The 26054-nt window shown below is 43.3% G+C and overlaps 1 long non-coding RNA gene across 1 annotated transcript; it reads right to left on the bottom strand.

Moving 5' to 3' along the window:
• Positions 1–8999: 8999 nt before the first annotated feature.
• LOC122461990 lies at positions 9000–25613 on the bottom strand. The gene is made up of 3 exons (XR_006284307.1): positions 25603–25613; positions 13723–13727; positions 9000–9148 (listed from the first exon to the last, which is right to left on the bottom strand). It is a non-coding gene; the product is annotated as an uncharacterized LOC122461990 (long non-coding RNA).
• Positions 25614–26054: the final 441 nt, after the last annotated feature.

Here is a 26054-nt window from a genome sequence, read left to right as displayed (position 1 = left end):
GACTTACTCACAGGAAATGAAGACAGCAGTGCGAAATAGGTTACTACATTTAAACACTTGGCATCTGATCCTTCTCTAGTTATCAGAGTTTCTGCCAAAAACACTGCTTCCTGTAAATGTTTTCTGCATCAGTGCCCATATTTTCAAAGTGCAACACGGCACTCCCCCGACCCCGTCCCACCATGTGAATGTCCACTCCAAATGTGATACACCTCTTCACAGCTGTGTACTTTCAACCTTAGAGGTGGTCTGGTTGAGTTCTGTCATATGACTGAAGTCACAGAGTCCTTCCTACCCCATGTGATTAGAAGGTTTGGCATTTTTTTATGTTTTGTGAAGGGTGGAGAGAGAAAACAATGATGATGATGATAAGCTTCCAAAAGTTTCCAGAGGGGGCAACAAGCAATGTTATGTTATCCTGAGTTTTAGGTAGCTGGGGACCAGTTCAATTTCTGTTGTATGTTAGGGTAACCTCAGGGATGCTCTTACCTACACCAGTTTCTGATGGCTCCATGAGGGTAAGGGTCATTATACAAGGTGAGGATGATCAGGGGGCAGTGTACACTGGCTAAACCCCAACATGTCCCCTTCAAATCTGGCATGTCCCCTATGCTGGGAGTAACAGGGTACATTCACTGCAGAGACACGTCCTTGTGGCTCATTCTTAGGCTCAGCTCTCACCTGGTCTAGCATCCCCTCCATTTGTTGCTTCCTCTCTGAACTCAGGGTGCTCCATCTTCATGACTCAGCTCCCCAAGCTAGGTCAATGAATAGCCCCCTCCCCCCCTTTCAGAGCATCAGTGTCTCACTGCACCAGTGGTCTGGGTGGCATCTCCAACAAGCCTGTGCCACTTCCCCATGTCAGGTAGGGGAACCGAGGCCATTCCTCTATACTGGGGTTCCAGCCCAATCTCCCTCGGCTTCCCCCTACCCTGCTTCTTAGGCTTGTTTTCCCTACAACTCCTCTGGCCTTGACCCTTCTTCCAGGGCTGGGATCCCGGGGCTTATCCCCAGTGAGTTCCCTCCCCCTCTCTGCTCCTAGAAAGTGACTGTAGACTTTCCCCCTGCAGCCCTTGGCTGCTACAAACTTCTTCTCCCAGCTGGGTTTAATCGGAAATTAGTGTTTCTAAATCCCTGGGCTTCCTGTCAGGTGCAACCAGGAAGGTTAATTGGCCCCTTTTGGGACACCTTAACTCCCCTCTGGGCTGGTGTGGGGTGAACACCCCATCACAGGGAGCACAGAAGAGAGTGATGTAGAACCAACTATACCAATACGAGATTCCCCAAGTCACAGAAAGACCCAGGTGCAGTGTAAGGGCAGCTTTAAGGCTGCTTCTTGCTGCTCCAGTGGTACAAGTCAGCTTTACTGGAGGCCAGGTAATAAAGTTTTCTCCTTCTCTCTCCCATCTCATGTTCTTCCACGAAAAATGTCACAAATGGTCACAAACCATGCCTGCTTCTCTTTGAAGTTTCATAAGCATAACACTCGTGCAAGAGCAGCTTATTGCTCTTTGCATCATTTGATAAGTAAAATTTAATTGTCTAAAATTTTCACAAAAAAAGCAAAATGTTAGGAGCAAGAACTGGGCTGTACCAATCCTAGACTTTATTTGCATGACATTTTTTGAATCACCTTCCCCCCCCAAAAATAATAAACCTTCATTTTGTAATGTAAATGGGGAGAGGGGAGAGACTAGGATAACATAGGAAATGAAGCAACTCAAGAAAGATCAGAAAGCTAGGTGGCAGGCCAATCTCCATGAGCCTGGCTGCAAAGAGCCTGGATGCTACATGGTATAATATTAAAGAGCTCAAATATTTTTGTTGGTAGCTTGTTGGTCCATCACTGGGCCATGGGCAAAGTGAAACACTGACCAGCTCCTCCTCAGTCAGCAAAAAACATTGCATGAAAAGTCCAAGTTTGAAATGTCTTTTTGATCTTTCACCATCAGTCCACAGAACGAAAGAATTTATAACTATAGAGATAAGTTAAATAAAAACAGAATTACCCACCTTAATGTGCATTTGTAATTGAACATATTTCCCTGCTCTCAGCATGGTGGCAATAATCATTTTTGGCTTAACTCATTGCCACCATCACTTCACCTTAACACCAGTGCAGCCCGTTGAACTTAATGCAGTTACACTGCCATACAGCTGAAGAGACATGGTGGTGAATCCAGCATTTTATTTGCAGAGTGCCACAACTCAGAAGCATGTGAGTGCTGCAAAAAAATAAACTACAGCAGTAACAAAAAGCCCCTCCTCTTCCTGCTCACCAGGGCTCATGTCTTTGTATTGATGCCAAGAGCAACCAGTCATCAGAAAGGAGAGACAGGAGATTCTCTCTCCAAAACCCATTTCTTCCATGAAGCCTACAGGTAATTAGCAAATAAGACAAAATTTATTTACTTTATTCCAAAAAAATTAGCCCTTGCTAAGCTACTGCATTCTTTTACTGATGGACCCTGTCCTTCCTTCTCCGACCTCCCTATTGTCTCGTTAGCCCCTTCATGACAGGTCTGATCCTGTTCCCATTGACTTCAATGGAGCAGGACCAAGCCCTATGGCATGTCTGATATTGTCTTGTCAGATCACTGGTTAAGAATCATGTCTGTATATCTTTTGTGGGAGAGACCCAGTAAACTTTGGGGTACTGTGATGATCCTCCCCTTTTAATATCTGCATCCAGGAGCACCTAAGCATGTTCCAAGTATGTGGCTGCATTATGCTGTAAGTTGATTCCATCCGGTCTCCCACCGAACGCACAGCCCCAACATCCCTTTCCTGATGTGTTCCAGACACAGACAAACTTACCCTTCATTGGAGGGTAAGATGGTCCTAGATCTACTCTTCTCTGGCTTGGTGCCTTTCATTCCTGAGCTGTCTGGTATTTAGTTGATATTTCTGATGAAATAGATAGAGATGTCTTCACATGGGGTGGCCCTTAGGTCTGAGATTTTGTTGGGGGAAGCTGAGTTTACTTCCACCATCCATAAACTGATGGTCAAGGCCTCTGAGAAAGTTCTGTTGAATCTGAACCTGAACCCTTGTCCTAATTCAACCCTGAGCTCAAACCTGATCCTAAACCATAATGTAAATGTGGATCCAAACACAATCACTGAGAACTTGCCGAAATAGCCATATTTCCAGCCTCTTCCAAGGAGTCAGTTTGCACCCAATCCTGCAATCCTTACCCATGTGAGTGAATCCTTACTCATGCAAGTAGTCCCCATTGACTTCAGGATTACTCATATGTGTTAGGATTGTGGGATCAGGCCATTACCCTTATTGTCTGCTATTGAGGTCATTTACACTGTAGGGAAAGTGATAGCAAATAAACAGTGATTGCAGTAGGAAAAAAGCAACATTTGCTCAATGGTTGCTACAAAGTGTTATCTGAAAATGGCAGTTATGTCCTATGTAGAGAATGGCAGTATTGGGGATACCTCTGTGTGGGGTCCATAAATGTTTAATGTCCACACAGAAATGTATTGGTAATTCTACAAGATTTTCATTGAGTATCCGCTAGACAGAGTAGAGTAGCATCAGCCAGCCAAGTCGTCTTGCTTCCTTTAATAATGCCCATTTTTTCACAAAAAGATTCAGGATAGAAAATTGGAAAACTTTTATAAAACAACAAGAACAATGGACAAGAAAAAAATGTATAATTTGGGGTGCTGGGTGTTGTTTTGACTTTTATCTTTACTCACAAAGATAAACATGATAACAAAGTTACAGAGCACAAGTGAGTTATCACTCCTTTCCCTATGCATGGAAAATACATTCCATAACATAGTCAGCCCCTGCAGGGGCTCACTCTTCCTCCCTTCCACCCCCTTCTAATCTCTCTGTGAAAGAATGGACACATATATAGATTGATAGACATACATCTATATGCTGCTTCATCTTAAGTAATGCATTTTTATGAAAACGTTGAAAAATCCCCAGTAAGGCAGGCACTTATTAAAATAGATTTTGTCGGAAGACAAGTTTAAAGTACCTTTAAGGAAAGTTGTCAATTCCTACACAGTCATTAACTGCTGAAGCATACTCAATTCATATTCAGGGATGCCCACAGCGAAGAAAAACAGTGGCTGTAAGTCATTCTATTACTCTTGGCCATGACAAAATAATCTCCTTTTGATTAAACTGGGTGGGTTTTCTTTTCCCCACAGCAATGACTGTCATTGAGGAAAGGTTCTGAGTGATATATTTTGAAATGTACAGTTTAATGTAAAGGAAGACATAAAACTAAATCTAGGAGTTCATTTTATAACTACTGAAACAGAGATTCTGCATGTATCTTTTTCACATTCCTAGTTCTTTCTGGGTAGCTATGGAGAGATAACAAAAAGAAATGCTTTGCACATTGCATGAGGCACCAGGAGATTCCAATAAAAAATACAAGCCTAGGAGAGCACTTAACTGTCAAGATATTTTACATGTGATATGTGGAGAAAAAGATATCCCCCTATTTGGCTCCAACCAATTCATAAATAAGTAATTTTGTATCTAAATCTGATAAACTAGAAAATTACACTGAGGTCAGAAATAAATTTGGTCTGGTTTGCAATGGAAAAATTTCTGCTAGAGTTTTAGGGATCGATTTTCAAAGCAGGGCTCAACAGGTACTTGCACCCAAGCAGGGTAACATTTGTGTGCACAAAGGGGAATTTCAGGATGCAAAACAGGAAGCAGTGCTCATGCAAACAGGGAGAAAGTCCTGAAATGACCCATCCTGCAGCCATCATATCCTGCTTTGAAAGGTACCCCACAACATTCAGTGTTCAGGGCCAGATCCTCAGCAAAGTTTAAAATTGATGTAGCTCAGCTGAAGGCAACAAAGCACAACAGACAACAATATATACTGAAAATGGACAGCAAGTAGCAGGCATTTTTTACCAGCCACCCAAGACTTTCGTTAAAAATTGGGTAGCCCCAGTGCAGAAAATGCCAATCCACACTTTATCATGAGGATGACATTGTTTGATAAACAATGAACACCCACCAGAACTGGTGGCTTGCTTCAAGCGAGTGGAGAAGTAGCAGCTTGTAAGTCTGCTCTACATATTAATAAATAAAAAGGGCTGTTATACAGAAAATTTAATAGCATAAGGCCTGATCCTAATTGATTCTGAGGAAACAAACCATACATACATATGACATCACTACTTAGAGCTAGTAAAAAAAATTATGAAAAATGTGTTTGTGGCTGAAAATCATTGTTTTCCAACGTTTTGAATTAAATATTTCGGGGGGAAGGGGAGGGAAGAGTCAAAATGTTTTGAAATTTTCCATTAAAAAGGTGGAAAAATATCCCAGTCTCTTTACTTCCCCCCACCCACATCACCACCATATCCCATTTCTCTCTTTTTTAAAAAAAATTATTACCCCTGCCATTTTCCACTAGAAAACAGAGGGAGGTGGGAGGCTTTTAGAAAGAAAAAAGGAGGCAATGTAGCAAAAATTCCAAACATTTTTCCCCACAAAGGGCAAAACACGTAAAAAAATTCAAACGAAATGAAAACTGGTGTTTTTTTTAAAAATTTGGGGGGAAAAAACAACACACATTTCTACTTTTGTCAGCAGGACTTGAACTGTAGAACTTCAACACTGAAGACCACAGACCTCTACCATATTAGCTAAAGGAAAAATCCCTTTGATTATGTATAAGTAGTAGCCTATTATTGTCAGTGGGATCAGTCTCAGGAGGAAGACAGTGTTTGTACATGCTAACCCTTTGTATAACAATGAGCACCTGGACTCATATTAACTTCTGTGGGAGACACAGGTGCTTAGCATCGCTTAGGATCAAGCCAATCTATGTTGCCTTTCATGAAAGGTTGTAATAACATTTTGTGTTTGTCACTGAACAGGGTAGTCTACCATGAAGTACTTCATATATTGCTGAGCTCTCCACTGTGTCATGTACAATAAAAAAAATCAGTTTTACAATTTGAAGCAACAGCTTCAAAAGAAATAGGGTAGAATTACCACAAGTTTAGGCAAATATTTCTTCAGCATTATCACATATCGCCTATCAACCCAGAATTTAGGATAGATGTATTGTACAGCTCTAAACAAAGGAACAAACAGAGGTCCAGCTGAATCCATACTGCAGTTCCATAAATTCAATGAACCTTTATGAAAATTGTTGTCTCTTGGTCACCGCATGACATGCACTACTGTCTGCAAGGAGCTGGGATAAAACCTTGACACTCTATTGTCTTGGTCTCTTCCGAAGAATCTCATTACTAACCCAAACAGCTCTCCTAATGGAGTTTAAAGCGACAGAGAGCCTTTTATAGGGCAATAAAACCTTTTAAGATGTACTTCAGAGGCTTCTAATTCTCTCAGCAACACAGTAAATATAATGAACATAAAAATTATCCTTGCAGCTGTTGTGCATGTCAGTAACAATAACAAAATCTCATCACGGTACATGACCAAAAATAGCATCTGGTACTCTGATTCACCCAATTTAATCACAACAGTGTTTGAACATTTACTGTTTTACAGTTTTTGTTTATCAATTTACAGTATTTTAATAAGATTATTGTGAAAATGTATATGCTGAACATGTATCTACATGGGACATATACCACTGGTATCCATCATTTCACTCATTGCTTTCTACAGGTAGCTAATTTTCAGCCCGGTGGAGTTCACAGGAAGATTTCACATTAAACAGTCTGCTGCTTAGTGTAAGGAGAAGTGAAATCACTGTTAGTCATTTCCTAAGTCTTTTGATAGACTTATAAAAAGTCTCTTAAGGGTTTGCAAGAAGGGAAATTAAAGCACCACACACACACACACAAAGCCACTTATATCTGTACTGATTTAAAATGGAAGTGAAAATCATAGAATGACTAGAAGATAGCTAATGTAACGCCAATATTTTAAAAGGGCTCTAGAGGTGATCCTGGCAATTACAGACCAGTAAGTCTAATGTCAGTACCGGGCAAATTAGTTGAAACAATAGTAAAGGAATAAAATTGTCAGACACATAGAAGAACATAAATTGTTGGGCAAAAGTCAACATGGTTTCTGTAAAGGAAAATCAAGTCTTACTAATCTATTAGAGTTCTTTGAAGGGGTCAACAAACATGTGGACAAGGGGGATCCAGTGGACATAGTGTACTTAGATTTCCAGAACGCCTTTGACAAGGTACCTCACCAAAGGCTCTTATGTAAATTAAGTTGTCATGGGATAAGAGGGAAGATCCTTTCATGGATTGAGAATTGGTTAAAAGACAGGGAAGAAAGGGTAGGAATAAATGGTAAATTTTCAGAATGGAGAGGGTAACTAGTGGTGTTCCCCAAGGGTCAGTCCTGGAACCAATCCTATTCAACTTATTCATAAATGATCTGGAGAAAGGGGTAAACAGTGAGGTGGCAAAGTTTGCAGATGATACTAAATTGCTCAATATAGTTAAGACCAAAGCAGACTGTGAAGAACTTCAAAAAGATCTCACAAAACTAAGTGATTGGGCAACAAAATGGCAAGTGAAATTTAATGCGGATAAATGTAAAGTAATGCACATTGGAAAAAATAACCCCAACTATACATACAATATGATGGGGGCTAATTTAGCTACAACTAATCAGGAAAAAGTTCTTGAAGTCATCATGGATATTTCTCTGAAGACGTCCACGCAGTGTGCAGTGGCGGTCAAAAAAGCAAACAGGATGTTAGGAATCATTAAAAAAGGGATAGAGAATAATATGGAGAATATCTTATTGCCCTTATATGAATCCATGGTACGCCCACTTCTTGAATACTGCGTACAGATGTGGTCCCCTCATCTCAAAAAAAGATATATTGGCATTAGAAAAGGTTCAGAAAAGGGCAACTAAAATTATTAGGGGTTTGGAACGGGTCCCATATGAGGAGAGATTAAAGAGGCTAGGACTTTTTAGCCTGAAAAAGAGGAGACTAAGGGGGGATATGATAGAGGTTTATAAAATCATGAGTGGTGTGGAGAAAGTGAATAAGGAAAAGTTATTTACTTGTTCCAATAATATAAGAATTAGGGGCCACCAAATGAAATTAATGGGTAGCAGGTTTAAAACAAATAAAAGGAAGTTCTTCTTCACTCAGTGCACAGTCAACCTGTGGAACTCCTTGCCTGAGGAGGTTGTGAAGGCTAGGACTATAACAGGGTTTAAAAGAGAACTGGATAAATTCATGGAGGTTAAGTCCATTAATGGCTATTAGCCAGGATGGGTAAGGAATGGTGTCCCTAGCCTCTGTTCGTCAGAGGGTGGAGATGGATGGCAGGAGAGAGAGACCTGTTAGGTTCACTCCCTCTGGGGCATCTGGCAATGGCCACTATCGGTCGACAGGATACTGGGCTGGATGGACCTTTGGTCTGACCCAGTATGTTATCCTGACATTCTTATGTTAGGACTAGAAGGAACCTTGAGAGGTCATCTAGACCAGTCCCCTGCATTCATGGCAGGACTAAGTATTATCTAGACCATTCCTGGCAGGTGGTGGTCTAACCTGCTCTTAAAAATCTCCAATGACAGGGATTCCACAACCTCCCGATGCAATTTATTCCAGTTCTTAACCACCCTGACAGCTAGGAAGCTTTTTCCTAATGACCTACCTAAAGAGCCCTTGCTGCAATTTAAGCTCATTGCTTTTTTTCCTATCCTCAGAGGTTAAGGAGAACAATATTTCTCCCTCCTCCTTGTAATAACTTTTATGTACTTGAAAACTGTTATGAAGTCCCATCTCAGTCTTCTCTTCTCCTGAAGAAACAAACCCAGTTTTTTCAATATTTCCTCATTGGCCATGTTTTCTAGACCTTTAATCATTTTTGTTGCTCTCCTCCAGACTTTCTCCAATTTGTCAATCTCTTTCCTGAAATGTGGCAACCAGAACTGGACATAATATGCGAGTAACACTCTAGTTGAGGCCTAATCAGTGTGGAGTACAGCAGAAGAATTCTCTCTCATGTTTTGCTTACAACATTCCTGCTAATACATCCCAGAACAAATGTTTTCTTTTTTTGCAATAGTGTTACATTGTGGACTCATATTTAGTTTGTGATCCACTATAACCCTCTGATCCCTTTATGCAGTACTCCTTTGTAGGCAATCATTTCTCATTTTGTATGTGTTAAAGCAATACACTGATCTTCTGGTCACTGCTCTGACAGGTCCAAAGCGTTCTCACTGGAAAAGTTGTGCATTGTTTTGTGGCCTGTTTGAGATAAGATGGTGGTTTCACTCTAGTTTATAGAGGATCAGTATTGTCATGCACTCAACTCCAGACTGTTTATCTAGAGTTGGGTGGTTTCACCCATGGAGGGTAAACCCATTCAAGGAATGAAGTGAGCCATCTTAGAAAAGCAATCTACCACTACCGGAATGATCATGAAACCACTGGATTCTGGTAGTTCCACCACAAAGTCCAAGAAAGTGGCCTCCCAGGGCCAGGATGCGGTGTCCAGAGATTGGAGAAGACTGTAGGGTTTCTGGGATGGGATCTTGGTGCAGGCACACACCTGGCAGAAAGCTACAAAAGTCTCTATCATGAGGCACATAGGTGGCCACCAGAAGTAATGCGATGTTAATCATTGGAGTTTATACCACCCTAAATGTTCTTGCAGGGTGGAGTCATGGCATAGTTAAAGAACCACCACTCTCGCAGGTCCTCGGGGAACATAGATGTCGTCCCTTGCAAATGTGATCCCCTCCTAGGGGTCATATGGTTCTCTGTTGATAATGGCCAACTCATCTGGTGGAATTCCAGAGACAAAGGCATAGCAGATGAGTATGAGCAGATTCTGGTGGCAAGTCGCACTGAGCAAAGTGTGGGACTTGAGAATGATGGAATGAGAATGAAGGTAGAATCTCCATCCTTAGAGGTTTTTAAGGCCCGGCTTGACATAGCCCTGGCTGGGATGATTTAGTTGGTATTGAGCAGGGGATTAGACTAGATGACCTCCTGAGGCCTCTTCCAACCCTAATATTCTAAGTTTCTGTGTCTGGTTCTGAGCCTTGTAGGTCAAAGCCATAGCTTCAGGACAAGACATCAGTCTTGCCATTTCTAGTTCCAGGGCAATAGATCTAGGTCAAATAAAACTGGCAGAAGAATAGGGCCCACCAGAGCTGTCACTGATTTAGGGCCTTGACCCTGAGCACATAGTCCAGGTTGTTATGATCAGTAAACACTTGGTCTGGATGACAGGCCCCTTCCAAGTAGTGTCACCACTCTTCAAAGGTAGTCTTAATTGCCAGAAGTTCTTTGTCCAAGTTCTCATAGTTTCACTCAGCAGGGGTAAGCTTTTCTCAAGTAGTAGTTTGCTCATTTCCAAGCCTTTGGGAGAGTACTGCCCCAATTGTCATGCTAGAGGCATCGGCTTCCACAACAAAAGTTTCTCTCATGTCTGGATGGGCTAATCCTGGAGCAGTGGGCAAATTTCAACTGCTTGAATGTATGCCAGGCTTTGAGCAACCAGTTTTTCTGCAGTAGGGCAGTGAGGGGCTGAGTTTGTTTTGAAAAACTTTGACACAAACATCCCGTAAAAGTTTGCAAAGAGAAAAAGCATTATAGGTCATACACATTGTGAGGGACTGCCCAGTCACATACAGCCTGGAACTTGTGCTGATCCATCTTGATTCCTGCCAGGGACAGATGAAACCCAGGAACTCAGTGGAAGTCTGATCAAATGAAGTTGCAAGTTTAGCATAGAGACTGTGTTGTCCTAGTCTCTCCAGGACTGCACGGACTTGAATGGTGTGTTGGTCTATGTAGTCTGAAAAGATCAATATATGATATAAGTACACCACTACAAACCGGTCCAGGAGGTTTTGTAGCACATTGTTAATTAAGTGCTGGAACATCACTGGGACATTAGCCAGTATGAATGACAATTAAATATTCAAAAGTGGTCATAGCAGGTTCAAAAGGCAGTCTTCCATTCATCTACCTCTTTGATATGGACAAGATTATAAACTCCCAGGAGATCCAGTTTAGTGAATATGTGGGCAGCCATCCAACAGTCCAGCAAATCAGGGATCAGCGGTAACAAGTAACGCTTCTGGATTGTTATTTGATTTAGGGCTTGGTAATCAAACACAGAGGTGGAAGCTACCATCCTTTTTTTACATGAAGGATTGGAGAAGTTGACTTGCAGATGAATCCACAGGCCAGGTTCTTTTGGAAATATTCTCACAACGCAGCCAGTTCAGGCTCTGACATTGTGTATATCTGCCCACATGGTATCTTCACCCCTGGATTAACATCTATGCGGCAATTGTAATCCCTATGTTGGGAGAGGTTTTTTGCATTCTTCTTCTCACAGATCATCTGTGGAGTTATGGTACTTAGAGAGAAGTTCCACAGTTCCCCACGTAGGTATTTCAGTGCAGGCAACTGCACCTACTTGAACCTTCATGGGTTTAGGTGTAACATTTACTGGCCACTGACCATGTTGTCAACAAATTCGGATGGGAAAGTGACCTTCTGTTTTCACCATGAAGAGCGGATTATGAAGGGTCAGCCAGGTGGTGCCAAGGATCAGGGTGAAATGCAGGGAATGGATCACACTGGATTGTATTATTTCTCTGTGTCCTTGAATAATGGCTTCCCAGGGGACAGTCTCCCCCACAACTGCACCTGAAGACAGTGAGGAACTGTCAATAGGTCAACCGTGTCACACATGGCCTTGTGTAGCAGAGGAATCTGTAGGGCACAAGCTGTAGATGCAGCCATAAAATTGTCCACTGATCCCAAACTGATGAGGTCCTGTGGGAGGAGAATCTATTGGGGGTCCCCCAGAATGTGCAGCTGATAGGCACCTGCAAATGAGAAGACCCTGGATGGGGCTCAGGGTCCATGAGGAGTCAGACAGGGGGAAATTCTCTTCTGTCAAGGCCCAGACTGGTTCCCCATACTGTGCCTGGACCAGCTTGCTTCTTCAAGCTCCTCGGCATTTGCACTGGGCAGGCTGAAATGGCATGGCCAGGTTCACCACAGTAGAAGCACAGGTGGCATTTATGGGGGTGAGTAACTGATAAGCCAGATAGACTTGCATGGGTTCGGCAAGCGATACAGAAGGTGAGGTCATGCATGTAGGAAGCTGTAGGGAACCTCTTTTCTCCTCCCTTTGTTCTTGCAGCAGGTATCTGCATGCATGGTCAGGAACACCAGGGCGTCTAGGCCCATAAGCATCTCTACACAGGCCAGTTCACCTTGAACTTTGAAGGATTTCTTCCTTCAAGCTCCGCTAGAACAGGTACAGCTGCGCTGCTTCATTCCACTCTGTATGTGAGGCAATGAAAGCATGCTGCATAGGAGGCCACTGTGCCTTGCCTGTGCCGGAATCCCCTCAGGAAGGCATTGGCCATTTGAGCTCAGTGCAGGTCACTGAAGATGGTTGACATCAACTGGAGAAATGCATCCCAGTTTGACAGCACCTGGCTATGGCCTTCCAGCAGCGAGGAATCATAGAATCATAGAATATCAGGGTTGGAAGGGACCTCAGGAGGTCATCTAGTCCAACCCCCTGCTCAAAGCAGGACCAATCCCCAATCAAATCATCCCAGCCAGGGCTTTGTCAAGCCTGACCTTAAAAACTTCCAAGGAAGGAGATTCTACCACCTCCCTAGGTAACGCATTCCAGTGTTTCACCACCCTCCTAGTGAAAAAGTTTTTCCTAATATCCAACCTAAACCTCCCCCACTGCAACTTGAGACCATTACTCCTTGTCCTGTCCTCTTCTACCACTGAGAATAGTCTAGAACCATCCTCTCTGGAACCACCTCTCAGGTAGTTGAAAGCAGCTATCAAATCCCCCCTCATTCTTCTCTTCTGCAGACTAACCAATCCCAGTTCCCTCAGCCTCTCCTCATAAGTCATGTGTTCCAGACCCCTAATCATTTTTGTTGCCCTTCGCTGGACTCTCTCCAATTTATCCACGTCCTTCTTGTAGTGTGGGGCCCAAAACTGGACACAGTACTCCAGATGAGGCCTCACCAATGTCGAATAGAGGGGAACGATCACGTCCCTCAATCTGCTCGCTATGCCCCTACTTATACATCCCAAAATGCCATTGGCCTTCTTGGCAACAAGGGCACACTGCTGACTCATATCCAGCTTCTCGTCCACTGTAACCCCTAGGTCCTTTTCCGCGGAACTGCTGCCTAGCCATTCGGTCCCTAGTCTGTAGCTGTGCATTGGGTTCTTCCGTCCTAAGTGCAGGACCCTGCACTTATCCTTATTGAACCTCATCAGGTTTCTTTTGGCCCAATCCTCCAATTTGTCTAGGTCCCTCCGTATCCTATCCCTGCCCTCCAGCGTATCTACCACTCCTCCCAGTTTAGTATCATCCGCAAATTTGCTGAGAGTGCAATCCACACCATCCTCCAGATCATTTATGAAGATATTGAACAAAACCAGCCCCAGGACCAACCCCTGGGGCACTCCACTTGACACCGGCTGCCAACTAGACATGGAGCCATTGATCACTACCCTTTGAGCCCGACAATCTAGCCAACTTTCTACCCACCTTATAGTGCATTCATCCAGCCCATACTTGTTTAACTTGCTGACAAGAATACTGTGGGAGACCGTGTCAAAAGCTTTGCTAAAGTCAAGAAACAATACATCCACTGCTTTCCCTTCATCCACAGAACCAGTAATCTCATCATAGAAGGCGATTAGATTAGTCAGGCATGACCTACCCTTGGTGAATCCATGCTGACTGTTCCTGATCACTTTCCTCTCGTGTAAGTGCTTCAGGATTGATTCCTTGAGGACCTGCTCCATGATTTTTCCGGGGACTGAGGTGAGGCTGACTGGCCTGTAGTTCCCAGGATCCTCCTTCTTCCCTTTTTTAAAGATTGGCACTACATTAGCCTTTTTCCAGTCATCTGGGACTTCCCCCGTTCGCCACGAGGAGGCCAAGTCTAATGAGTCTCCTGTCAGCAGGCTGATTACCAAGGCCACCTTGGCCTGGTCAGAGGTATAGATTTGGAGAAGCATCAGAAACAGTAGGTGGCACTGGTTCATTAAACTCCAGAACCACCAGTGGTTCCCGAACTGTGCAAGCAAGGGAATCACAGGCCCTTATCCAGGGCAAGGCACTGCAGGCTGTTCGCAGCACAGTATTCTTGGAGGCAAGCTGCCTCACTTGCTCCTGCAGCCACTGGTTGTCCAAGATCAGCTGCCCAACTTGGGTTTGCAGTGCTTGATTTGGGGGGAGTTGAATGCTTCTGGTGGCTTTGTTGGTGCTGCTGGGTCCATCCCTCTCGCACCAGGCTCGGTTCCATAGGATTATTATGGTCCAAACAAGCTATCATAGCTGGGTCATGGGTGGCTAGACCTACTAGTAGGAGCCAGATCCCAAACTCACAAGACAGGAGTCAAGAGTTGGCTGGGTCAGGATACAGAAGCAAAAAACAAACTGGAGATCAGAATAACTAGTCAGGAACCAGAGTCAGGCCATGTCCAGATACCAGGGGGTCAGAGGCAGGAGCCAAACTGTGGGTTGGGAACCACAAGTCAGATGCCAGAAGTCAAGCCGGTTTGGGATGCCAGGAAATCAAGCTGAAGAAGCACAAGACACAGCCCAGACCAGAGAGAAGACCAGTTGTTAGGACAGCTACCTGTTCCTGCTGCTGGCCAATCAGCTGCTCTGGGAGTCCACCGCTCAGGCCTCAGGGGTGGAGCCTCACATGAGGGCTGGGCTTTATGGGTCCCAGATAAGCCATTGTCAGCAGGCTGCCAGGTGGAAGGTTAGAGTGTGGCAACTCCCATGAACTGTGTATGTTTGAGACCTGTGTGTTATAACAGGTGGGCTATTGAAAGATTGCTCCTGCCAGAGCCCGTGTTAGGGTTCAGGTGAATTCTAGTAAGCTTATTAGCATTGATGTAGGCTCTTTTATTGCTTTTAATGTTTTCTGTGTAGTGCTTTTTCCTTAAGAATAAAATAGGCTGGCATAGAAAGAGCTGTGTGTTTAACTTAAAACTGTTGACAATCACTCTGTTATCAATCTTAGAAGAGAAAAGCAAATACCACTGTGAAGGCAGGGAACTGTGCAGTCTGGAAACACCCCAGTCAGAAAGGAGAGAAATAGAGGTCTCCACCCAAGAAAGACAACAGCTAGGGAGCTGGAGAGCTGAGAGTGGGTGCCCTTGCTGGACCACTGAGAGGACATACAGGTGCAGTTGCCCTGATCATCATAACAGATCATTTGTACATACAGTGTATATAAGGCACATCGCTGTCTCAGTAAGCACATCGCTGAGGAGAGAAAACCAACATGTCAGGGAGGTCACATAAAACTGGGGTTATTTAGATATTTCATATTTATGTACTTCTAAAAAGTGATTGCCTGCCCTGTGTCATAAACAGAAGCAAATTTCAGCTATTACCTGGCACTATGTGTAATTTACTTTAAACATGAGTTTCTTCCATTATTTTCTAGTTAGAATATCCGAGGAACAATAAATTTTGGCATCTAATGACACTGGCAATAAAGACTGCCTCAGGCAGAGGCATTTATGTCAGCCAAGCATTATGTATTCTCAGACTATCAAACGTGAGATCTCTCAGGAACAGCAGTCCGGACGCTAATGGCAGCTACATACCGGTGTCTCACAGCGAGCAGCTAAAGAATATTTTTAAAACATATTTCAAAATAATTGAAATGATTATTATACTGAAGGGGCTTTGTGTTCTCCTGTAATAGTTCTATATTGAAGATTCTTACAATCTTGCAAAAGGAATGGATCTGCAGATGCAAACAGTTGGGTTCTTTGCATTTTAAAAAACATCAAGATGTTTGACCCCTGAAACTAAAACACTTTTCATAGTAAGAAAGCATTTCTCCCACTCTCACTTTGTTTTTATTCTTTTTTCTTTTGGCATTTCATAAACAAACATTTATTCTTCTACATACGACTTCTATGCTTTTACAGTGTGCACTCCAGAAAACAAATTTTTGCTGATTTACACCCTGTGCAAACCAGTATATAATTTGATCCTAGATTTTATTTCTCTGCCACATTTGCACTAGTCTTGCAAACTCCATTCCTTGTTAATAAAAGAAAACATCCTTAAACTTGAAATGGCTCACATTCATTGTCAACCACCTAGGCTGCCATCCACACAGGAGAATAATTTTTTATCACCACCCACGTCACAGGGGAACTCATCGAACCGGGATTCTAGTCTGAACAGTGTAGCTGGAAAAAACTGCAGCATGGGCTTTTGTGTTGGTCGTGTCTCAACGATTCTTTATCAAGTGGGCTCAGATTTCAAGTACAAAGTTTTGTTTTGTTTTTTTAAACTGCTGACCCAGCATTCTGGGAGCTCAGCATCAAGCCGGATTTCTTCCATTTCATGAATCATCACTAATAGTAAAGATTCAACAGGCCAGCTAAGATCCTCAGTTACAGCAGTGTAAACCCACTGTCAGATTATGCACTAGGACCTGTGCAACCTATAGCTTTCAATGTATTGCACAGGTAAAACAGTCTGAAACTCAGTAACCAATTCTGGTGATGATGCACAAGATAGAACACAATCCAATTCACTCCCTCTTTTATAGTGAGCCCCAAACTTTCTTGAAATCTTATAGTGGCCAATCCTACATCTTGGCAGGGGCTTTAGACTAGATGCCCCTTGCAGTCCCTTCTAGCCCTATGGTTCTATGACTCTACATAATATAGCAAAATTGTTGGGGACAGGAGAGCACAGAATAGATTAAAGAAATGGTGTCAACTGAGGAATTGCTGATTAGGGCTGTTAAGGCTCCTGATGAGGTTACAGAATTCTCACATAGCAGCAGATCAGAATCTTCTTAAGGTAGGATAAAGTCCCTTTCTATGGATTATACAAACTTGTTTGGATTGGGCCAAGGTTGCCCTTCCTTTGGGACACTTCTTTTCTGGGGAGCACTAGGCAGCTCACACAGCACAACGAGGAGCTGTTGCACGGCATCAGGCATTATCATCAGGCTCAGCAGCAGCATCACCACCAGGGCAGTCAGCCCAGGGAACTGAATCACCATTGGCCTGCATCTTGTGCAGTTATTTACATCCGTATAAAGTGAATGCAAAATGGCTGTAAAATTCTACCGTTCTGATCTGGTAGCGCTGGATGGCCACTTTGCACAGGTGTAAACAGCTGTACAGGTGCAAGGCAATGGAGAATCACACCCCAGGGATTCGCCATCACTCCACTGAGCCTTCTTTTTTCTGGTCCTGAAACTTTCTGACTGGACTAGATGAGGAAAGGGAGACCAGATGACATCACCACCCCTGAGGTGAGACGTGACCCTAAAGTTCTTGTCATCTCTTGCCAGCTACTGTGTCAATTTTCATGCAACTCCTCTATCCTCATCCCCTTTTTTTCCCACTTTTTGTAGTGAGAATTTAGCTTAGACAAGCTTGATTAGATACAGAGGCTACCATCCCTAAGCTTGCCTAGTCTCTTTTCTCTCTCCCCCTTTGTGTGCACTGGCCCTTCTGCCACACTAGTGGGGAGAAAAAGCACTATGTTGCTCTCAGTAAAGGAGCCGTCTTGCTTTCTGGAAGCCGTTCTCTGTGTCTGGCCCAGTCTAGTGACACCCACTGTCTAGGAAGCACTACAAATAAAATACCCAAATAAGACAAGCAAAACAGAAACTGGCTATGCTGATACGCAGTTGCCTGTTCCATAGTTAGAGCAGCACTAGGAAACTAATTACTAGCTAAAGCCTAGAGCCCTTCTGTGAGGAATCCATCTGAGGGAAGATCTAGGGAAGAATCCGCTCATGGAGATCCCAGCACATCACATCTTGGTGTATAGAATCGTAGAACCATAGGGTTAGAAGGGACCACTAGGATCATCTAGTCTAACCGCCTGCCAAGATGCAGGATTTGTTGTGTCTAAACCACCCAAGACAGATGGCTATCCAGTGTATAAAGAAAAGGAGTACTTGTGGCACCTTAGAAACTAACATATTTATTTGAGCATAAGCTTTTGTGAGGTACAGCTCACTTCATCGGATGCATTCAGTGGAAAATACAGTACTCCTTTTCTTTTTGTGAATACAGACTAACACGGCTGCTACTCTGAAACCTATCCAGTGTATGCTTTACCCATTCTAGAAAAGGCTACAGGGCTCACTCCAAACCTAGTAACTTGACAATTAGGCTACTGGTGTGCTGACATGACTGCCTAGCATGCCGACCAATGTGGTCCCTATTTCCTTATACTCCCTCATCCATCAGTCTGCAGCCATCTGTGGTCTTAAACTTTGATTTTTTTTTCTTTGGGACCATTTTTATGGAGAATCCCACAGGCCCATTGTAGCCCTGTCCAAGAGGCAATATCAATAAGTGGTCACAGAAGTCACACCTATCGTATATAGTAAGTCCTATTTTAGAAGGTCCTGTGTCTTGCATTAACATGTTACCCTAGTGCCATTCCTTGAATCCAAATAAGATACAAAACTGTATGTCTTAATTGTGTATTGCACTTTGGGGGCACTTGCTTTAAGAAATAGATCAAGATGATGCTTCTGAAGGATTTCTGTGGACTGAAAATATGGCTTGTGTGTATTTTACACAAATGTTGACATTTGAATCCGCTATGTAATCATGATGGGGATGGATTTTAGATTAATAAAATATTGATGTGGAAAAGAGAGGGCCATTGGGAAATGCCTTTCATTTACTATATAAAAACCATGCACATATTCTCAGGGGCTTTGTGTTATCGACAAATGTATAAATAGTTGGAATTTTAACATGCCACAGCAAAAAAACCCAACACATTACTATAATTACACACATTTATAATGCTGCAGGGGAGCCTTGAACGGCTCCTCCGTTGGCCAATCAAGCTAATAATGCAACTCACTTTTCCCCTCCCTCACTGCCTACAATGGTAGGGGTTTTGTTTTTTGTTTTTTTTAAAAGGCACTTTCTTCCCAGCAGTGATGTACTTTCACTGTATGTTGATAGAAGTGTATTTGAAAAGAATATACATTATTAAAGGCAGAGAGCCACCCACTGTCACTAAGGATAGCAGAACATTGGGTTTGACACACCATGGGTTCATCTACTTCTGGCAGAGGTCAGTGCCAGATCTCTCAGTGGAAATTAAACCCTCCCTTCTCACCACATTAACCATATAAGTTTCTATAATAAACATGACACAGCGAGGGCTAACCAACTTTATATCTTTGCATGGAGGAGGTTTTTCTTCCCCTCTCTATAATATTGTTTTGGTTTGCTTTGTTTTTTTGTTTTGTTTTTTTTTGCATAGGAACCAGGAATTACCACACTGGCTCAGATTCAAAGTCCACCATGTCCAGTAGCTGTCTCCAACAGTGGCCAGTGACAGAGGCTTCAGTGGAAGGTGTAAGAATCCCACAATAGGCAGATGTGGGGCAACCTGACCATCCCCACCCCCATTAGGTCTCATCCTGATCCTGCACAGTTAGAGATTGGCTAAAGCACTGAAGCATGAGCTTTATTATCCCATCTAAAATTGGTGTTTTCATTAATGATACCTCTGGCTATTCATGATCCATATAAACATCTGATCCCTTTTTGAATTTGAATTTATGAGACAAGAAGAAATCTTTGCATGGGAAATCTTGTGACAATTGTGACTACGGAGTTCAAGGGAACTCAACAGTGAAAATGACGCTAGAATAAAAGAGAGAGAGAATAACTAAACATCTTTTATATTTATAGGGACTTTCATCCCAGAAGAGTTTAAGTAGTTTACAAAGCTACACCCGAGAACATGCATGCCTCAAAGGAAGGTAAATCCCCTGCAGCATTCAGGAAACATGAGTGGGAGTTACAGCTTAGAGTGCAATCTTGTTGATATAGGGACCAGTTTTTGTTATGTGTGTTCAGAACCCAGCATAATGAGGCCCTTATCCAGCCCCTGGGGTGCTACCACAACACAAATAATAATGAACAGACAAAAAGAAGTTGTTGTGAAACCGTTAGGGTTGCTACACCCACACACACTAAGCTCACACAAAAGCAAGGAAGTGAAACTACCTATCAATCAGTACATACCCACTACTGTAAGACGTATAGACTTTAAAATATGCCTTGAAAATATGTTGATGGCAACTCTCTCTCTGTCCTTTTAACTATTTGGTGGCATCACCCTTATGCATATTGCAAACCTTAGCTTCCTCCCACAGGTAAAGACAGTGTGAGTCAATAGACCCATCCCAACAGGTGGGACATCTTGTCTAGGGAGCATTAAATGAAGCTAAAATACACAATTCCGAGAACGGGAAAGCTCTGATAGAGGTTTTTCCAACTACTGTTTCTCAAAATGAAGACATCCATAATTTATTTATGGATGTGACTTCCATCTCCGTTGGTCTAGTTAAGTAGAACTCCTGCCAGGTGACAAAAAAATAACTGCCCCCTTTCTTGTGTAGAGTGCCCTGTGGTATCCTGTGTGTTTTAATTAAGAGTCAGAGGAAAGGAAAAACAAAATGTTGGTTAAAACCAGTTAGGAATAAGTTGCTGGTGACCCAAGAACCTGGAAGTTTCAGAGGTCAAGCTTCCTGATGCCTAAATATCTATATTATATTGCCGGGATGGCGAACCACCCATTGCTTAATTTCATCCGGCCCACAGAAAGTCTCCATGCCGTGGGCCGAAAGCCCCAAGCCTCAGCGCTCCCACCCCCTGCAGGGCTAGAGCCACAAGTTCCGGATTGCCCCACTGCAGGGGGAAGCTAAAGGTTGCCAGGCCGTTAAAAGTCTGGTCGGCTCCGCACAGCTCCAGAAAACGGCCAGCATGTCTCTGCGGCCTCAAGGTGCAGGGGCGATCAGGGAAGCGCCACGTGCTGCCCCCACCCCCAGTGCCGGCTCCGCAGCTCCCATTGGCTGGGAACCGCAGCCAATGGGAGCTATGGGGGAAGTGCCTGCAGGTACGGTCACCATGCACCGTGCAGAGTCACCTTGCCTGCACCTCCACCTAGGGGCCGGACATGCCAGACGCTTCCAGGAGCAGCGCAAAGCCAGGGCCGGTAGGGTGCCTGCCTTAGCTGCCCTGCTGTGCTGCCGACCAGGAGCCGACTGAGGTAAGCACTGCCCGGCCAGAGTGCACACCCCAAACCCATATCAGGACCCCCTCCCACACCTTAACTCCCTCCCAGACCCTGCACCCCAACCCCTTGCCCCAGCCCTGAGCCCCCTCCGACACCCAAACTCCCTCCCGGAGCCCACATCCCCAACCTCTGCCCACACCCCAAAGCTACTCCTGCACTCCAAACCCCCTGGCCCCAGCATTGAGCCTCCTCCTGTACCCCAAACCCCTCATCCCCAGTCCCACCCCAGAGCTCGCACCCCCAGCCAGAGTCCTCACTCCCTCACGCACCCCAACCCCCTGCCCCAGCCCAGAGCTCCCTCCCACACCCTACCCTGAACACATCATTTCTGGCCCCAACCCGAAGCCTAGGAGAAGCCCTGAGCCTCTGTGCCCGCCTGTGGGTCAATGGCCCCTGGTAGAAAAAAGGTTATCCATTCCTGTTATATAGTGTAACAGGGTGGCACCCACCTGTCATGAGCACCCCTTTCTGGTCAGGTGTGTCTGACGTCTTTCAGCTTGCAGTGACCCCTATCAGTGGTTTCGCAGGTGGGTTTTCAATGACTCAGCCGTCCAGCAGAGTCACACACACAATCTGTATGTGAAACAGAACAGATCCCTTCTGGGGTATACAGTCCACTGGGGCCTATCCTCTGTTGGTATCTCTGTAGCCCTCCTTGGGCTCAGTCTTTAAATAGTCCTGGCCCTGGTATGGGGCCATACCTCCAGGGCTTCCTCCCTGGAGACACTGTCTTCCTGCAGCCCACCCTCAACTCGGTCCTAGCAGCCAGCCAGGAGCTCCTTCTTGCTCCCCCAGTCCCGGCCAGCAGACTGATCTGTCCGTGGTCCTGCTGCTCCTTCAGCTAGCCATGAACACAGCCCTCATTCCTCCAGCTCCAGGTAACAACTGCTCTCTGCTCTGCACTGCAGCTCCCTGCACATGGGCCTGCTGAGCCTGGATTGGCTGCTCCCTGCAGCCTCCCTCAGTGGCTGCTTCCCTGCAACCACTCTAGACCACTTGGAGGACTTCTCTTCTGCTCCTCTCTGGGATGGGGTGCGGTAGGATCCAGAGGCCTCCAGCAGGGGGCCTCTGGACCTAGTCCACTCCATCACATATATAAAATATTTCACCTCAACTTAGAAACTGTACATTTGTTTGCCTTGAACTATCTGTGAACAATTTCTCTTGTTCTTCCTAATGTAATATCTCATCCTGTGATAAGCCTTGAAAGATGTGAAGTGAAAAATATTTGGTTATATCCAAGACTGTAGAGATGATGACCACTAGATTTGGAAGACTATACAGGATTTTGTTTGTTTTCCGTGTAAACAATTGTTGCACCCAGAGGAGGGTTTGAAACAAATTGATTAATTCAACAGTAATAAGTCACCAGGAACAGATTGTATTCATCCAAGAATTCTGAAGGATCTCAAATATGAAATTGCAGAACTTCTAATGTGGAATGTAACTTATTGCTTTAATCAGCCTCTCTACCAGATGGCTGGAAGATAGCTAATGTAACATTGATTTTTTTAAAAAAGGCTCCAGGCAGCTACAGGTCAGTAAGCCTAACTTCAGTACCAGGCAAACTTGAAACTACAGTAAAGAACAGAATTATCAGACACAGATGAACATGATATTTTGGAGAAGAGTCAACATGGCTTTTGTAAAAGGAAATCATGCCTCACCAATCTATTAGAATTATTTGAGGGTGTCAACAAGCATGTGGACAACGGTGATCCAATTAATATAGCATACTTGAACTTTCAGAAGCCTTTGACAAGGTCCCACATGAAAGGCTCTTAAGTAAGAAAAGCAGTCGTGGGTTAAGTGGGACTGTCCTATAATGGATCAATAACTAGCTAAGGAGATAAAAAACAAAGAGTAGGAATAAATGGTCAATTTTCAGAGTGGAGAGAGGTATAATAGCAGTGTCCCCCAAGGATCTGTACTGCAACCTGTGCTGTTCAACATATTCATAAATGATCTGGGAAAAGGGTAAACAGTGAGGTGGCAAAGTTTGCCGACAGTACAACATTATTCGAGACCGTTAATTTCATAGCTGACTGAAGAATTACAAAGGGATCCTACAAAACTATAAAATGACAGAAGAAATTCAGTGTTGATAAATGCAAAGTAATGCACATTGGAAAACATAATCCCAACTATGCATGCAGAATGATGGCATCTAAATTAGCTGTTACCACTCAAGAAAGAGATCTTGGTGTCATCATGGATTGTCCTCTGAAAACATCTACTCAGTTTGCAACAGCAGTAAAAAAAGGTAGCAACATTAGGAACCATTAGGAAAGGGATAGATAATAAGAAAAAATAATGCCATTATATAAATCCAGGGTACACCCATACCTGGAATACTGTGTGCAGTTTTGGTCTTCGCACATCTCTCTTTCTCATATTATATATATATATATATATATAATTAGAATTGGAAAAGATACAGAAAAGGGCAACAAAAATGATTAGGCATATGAAACAGCTTCCATATGAGGAGAGATTTAAAAAGACTGGAACTATTCATCTTAGATAAGAGAGGATTAAGAGGGGATATGATAGAGAAATATCATTATGAAATTATCACTGGTATGAAGAAAGTGAATAGGAAAGTGTTATTTACCCATTCACATAACACAAGAACCAGGGGATCACCCAAATGCAATTAACAGGCAGCAGGTTTAAAACAAGTGTAAAGAAGAACTTCTTTATACAACACACAATCTGTGAAACATATTGTCGAGGATGCTGTGAAGACCAAAAGTATAACTGGTCTCAAAAAAGAATTAAATTAGTGTGTGACAGATACATTCATCAGTGGTTATTAGCCAAGACAGTCAGGGACTCAACCCCATGCTCTTGATGTCCCTAAGCTTCTGACCACCAGAAGCTGGGACTATACAATAGGATGGAACACTCAATAATTGCCCTGTTCTGTTCATTCCTTCTGAAGCATCTGGCACTGGACACTGTTGGAAGACAGAATAGTGGGCTAGATGGACCATTGGCCATTCTTGGGTTCTTATGATAAAAGTTGCATAGCACAAAAAGGAATGTTGAAAGATATAATCACCTAACCAAGGTATAAATTTGAAATATTAAGAGAAATTGCCTAAAAAGGGGGACCCCAACTGGTAGCCAGAACTGCAAATGAAATACAATCCATGAAGTGAATTGAATTCTCCGACTAAAAGAAAGACAGAAAGAAATGTGTTATACACTGACACCACCTGCTGGATATTGACAAAAGAAGCAAAGAAACTGCAAAATCTAAGAGGCAGTTGGCAAATGAGCAGTAGAAATTAGAGGGTGGCCCCTGCAAGGAGCCCTGAAATCAGGGTATATGACATTGAGTCATTGTGTGGAACCTCAGAATTTTCCAGAGGGAGGTTGCCAAGCCCCTGTGTGGGAAAGACTGTCCCCCTTGTCTGGGGTCAGAGGACTAAGTGATGACTGAATCCACAAGGAAGGTGCAGAACCCCCCGTGAGACTAATGTCCAGTTAAAAAGTGATGAAAATTCATTTCAAATATTGTATTTTCCCTTCTGTTCTTTAATATAAATAACTGAAGTTTACCTTGTTAAGGCTACACTCTCTAGTAAGACATGAAATAACTATAGTTTAGATTTTAACTAATGCTATATACATGCTCTCCTTTATAAATCCAAACAAACTGGTGTATGAGAGATTTGAACCATAACTTTAAGCAAATGCTTTTGATATTCCAAACTTATCTCTTTAGGATCAATCCATTGAAATAGCACAAATCACACTCTCAAAAGTGGATTAATGACTGATACATCCTTACTCCCTGGGGAATTACTGGAAAGGTGATAAGTGTGTTATGATCATTAATTCTTTAGAACCTAAGTAAATTATAAGAAGTCCCGATGATTTGCATAGTTCAAGGGCATTGCTGCTGAGCCTCAACCATCGTCTCTGACAACTGCTTTTAGAACTGTATTGGTGTGTTCAGTACATGCCTAAAATATCAATTGTGTCTACACTTGATTGATGAGCTGTTGATTGTATACTGATACAGTTCTCAGTGAATTCATAAATTGTTGATTTGTTAAAAATAGACAAGTGTCTCAATCTGAGAAACAGTGTCCAAAACTGGTCTGAAAAAGAACCCAGTGTTAAAATTCCATAGACTCCAAGCCAGAAGTGACCTTTGTGATCATCTAGTCTGACCTCCTGAATAGGCCATAGAATGTTCCCAAAATAGTTGCAGGTTTCAGAGTAGCAGCCATGTTAGTCTGTATTCGCAAAAAGAAAAAGAGTACTTGTGGCACCTTAGAGACTAACAAATTTATCTGAGCATAAGCTTTCGTGAGCTACAGCTCACTTCATCGAGTGCATTCAGTGGAAAATACAGTGGGGAGATTTCTATACATAGAGAACATGAAACAATGGGTGTTACCATACACACTGTAACCAGAGTGATCACTTAAGGTGAGCTATTACTAGCAGGAGAGCGGGGCGGGGGGAGGAGAGGGGAGGGAGGAACCTTTTGTAGTGATAATCAAGGTGGGCCATTTCCAGCAGTTGACAAGAACGTCTGAGGAACGGGTGGGGGGGGAATAAACATGGGGAAAGAGTTTTAGTTTGTGTAATGACACATCCATTCCCAGTCTCTATTCAAGCCTAAGTTAATTGTATCCAGTTTGCAAATTAATTCCAATTCAGCAATATCTTGTTGGAGTCTGTTTTTGAAGATTTTTTGTTGAAGAATTGCAACTTTTAGGTCTGTAATCGAGTGACCAAAGAGATTGAAGTGTTCTCCAACTGGTTTTTGAATGTTATAATTCTTGACGTGTGATTTGTGTCCATTTATTCTTTTACATAGAGACTGTCCAGTTTGACCAGTGTACATGACAGAGGGACATTGCTGGCACATGATGGCATATATCACATTGGTAGATGTGCAGGTGAACGAGCCTCTGATAGTGTGGCTGATGT

The sequence above is a fragment of the Chelonia mydas genome, chromosome 1 (genome assembly GCF_015237465.2).
Source record: "Chelonia mydas isolate rCheMyd1 chromosome 1, rCheMyd1.pri.v2, whole genome shotgun sequence".
Taxonomy (NCBI): domain Eukaryota; kingdom Metazoa; phylum Chordata; order Testudines; family Cheloniidae; genus Chelonia; species Chelonia mydas.
Note: the sequence above shows the minus strand (reverse complement) of the source record. Positions and strands in the feature narration are given on the sequence as shown.